Raw genomic sequence first — 2246 nt, forward strand, 5'->3', positions numbered from 1 at the left:
GGCCTTGTGCCCATGGTCTTCGCAAGACAGCGTCCAAGGCACCCGAAAGCCCAAGGGAACCCAAACCCGGCCGACACTTGCAATCGCACATGCTCTCTGCAACACACCATCAATGCCGCCCAACGGGGCCAGCACGAGCAGTCCTCCGCGGTCCCCTGGCCCTGCGCACGTTTGTCTTCGAAACCGAGCATCAATGCCACAGAAAGTGCCGGGGCGCCAGCTGGAGCCATCATCCGCGTTGCCATGGCTCGCTTGGCCTTGGCTTGCCAGGCCCCGACACGAGCAATCGCGCATTTTCTTTGCAACCGACCATCAATGCCGCCCAACGGGGCCAGCACGAGCAGTCATCCGCGGTCCCCTGGCCCTGCGCACGTTTGTCTTTGAAACCGAGCATCAATGCCACAGAAAGTGCCGGGGCGCCAGCTGGAGCCATCATCCGACGTGCCATGGCTCTGGTCCCATGGTCTTCGCAACCGAGCATTCGTGACACCCGCGGGGCCAGGACACCAACCCTTCCGACACGAGCATTCGCGCATGTTCTTTGGCCACACAACGGCGCCAGCACGAGCAAAATCATCCGCGGTGCGGTGGCCTTGCACGGCCTTTTGTCTTTGGAACCAACCATCAGTGCCACGGGAAGTGCCGGAGTCCCGGCATCCGCGGTGCCAAGTCATTGCGCCCTTGGTCTCTGCAGCGGGGCATGCCGGGCACTCCCAACCATTGCAAGCAAGCAAGCAAGCAAGAAAGAAAGTAAGTAAGTAAGTAAGTATTACATATAGGGGCGGGACATGCGGGGAGATCTGCGAAACGTGCATTACGGGGCACACGCGTACCTACCGGGGCATACCGACCCCTATTGGGGCACACGTGTGCATATCGGGGCATACCGGGCCTATCGGGGCACACGCGTACATACCGGGGCATACCGAGCCCTACTGGGGCACACGTGCGCATATCGGGGCGTACCAAGCCTATCGGGGCATACGCATGTATCCCAAGGCATACCGAGTCAATCCGGGCATACGCGTTCATACCGGGGCGTAACGGGCCTATCGGGGCATACTTGGGCATATCCGGGCAAAAAATGCCCAAAACTTGCGCAACCTTGGCAACCGTGGTCCATTCCTCTCTATATGCCTAGCCTTGCCAACCGTGGTCCATTCCTCACTATATGCCATGGCCTTGTGCCCATGGTCTTCCCAAGACAGCGTCCAAGGCCCCCGGAAGGCCAAGGGAGCCCAACCCAGCAATGCCCTGCTATGGCAAGCCAAGGCCAAGCATTCCGGTGCCTATCCGGGCAAAAATGCAATTCCTCTCTATATGCCTAGCCTTGGCAACCGTGGTCCATTCCCCACCATATGCCATGGCCTTGTGCCCATGGTCTTCCCAAGACAGTGTCCAAGGCGCCCGGAAGGCCAAGGGAGCCCAACCCAGCAATGCCCTGCTTTGGCAAGCCAAGGCCAAGCATTCCGGTGCCTAACCTTGGCAACCGTGGTCCTTTCCTCACCATATGCCATGGCCTTGTGCCCATGGTCTTCGCAAGACATCGTCCAAGGCGCCCAAAAGGCCAAGGGAGCCCAACCCAGCAATGCCTTGCTAGGACAAGCCAAGGCCAAGCATTCCGGTGCCTATCCGGGCAAAAACGCCCAAAGCATGCCCATTCCTTAGCCTATCCAGGCAAAAACGCCCAAAATCTGCACATTCTAGTGCCTATCCGGGCAAAAACGCCCACCAGCATGCCACCCTCCTATAGGGTTTGCGCAACCAACCAGCCTAACCACCAGTGGCAACCAAAGGTGCTGTTAGCGACGACTTCTGAAGACGCAACGAGACGCGACGTGTTTGCGCCCAGACGCGACGAGACGATGCGGGATCTGCGCCCAAGAATGCCTAGACCCGTCGACTTGATGCGGGATCAGCTCGCCCAAGCATGCCTAGTGTGCAAGGCCTGTGTGCAAGGCTAGTGTCCAAGGCTAGTGTGCAAGGCTCATGTGGAACGCTAGTGCGCAAGGCTAGTGCCCAAGGCTTGTGTGCCAGGCCCGTGTGCAAGGCTAGTGTCCAGGGCTTGTGTGCATTGCTTGAGTGCAAGGCTTGTGTGCATTGCTCGAGTGCATGGCTTGTGTGCAAGGGTTGTGCGCAAGGCTAGTGTGCGGGGCTTGTGCGCATGGCTAATGTGCACGGCTTGTGTGCATGGCTACCGTGCAAGGCTAGTTTGCATGGCTAGGGTGCAAGGCTCGCATGCGAGG

This window comes from Tasmannia lanceolata, unplaced genomic scaffold (genome assembly GCF_043159265.1).
Source record: "Tasmannia lanceolata isolate RefF3 unplaced genomic scaffold, GAP_Taslan_0.1 ptg000129l, whole genome shotgun sequence".
NCBI classification, from domain to species: Eukaryota; Viridiplantae; Streptophyta; class Magnoliopsida; order Canellales; family Winteraceae; genus Tasmannia; species Tasmannia lanceolata.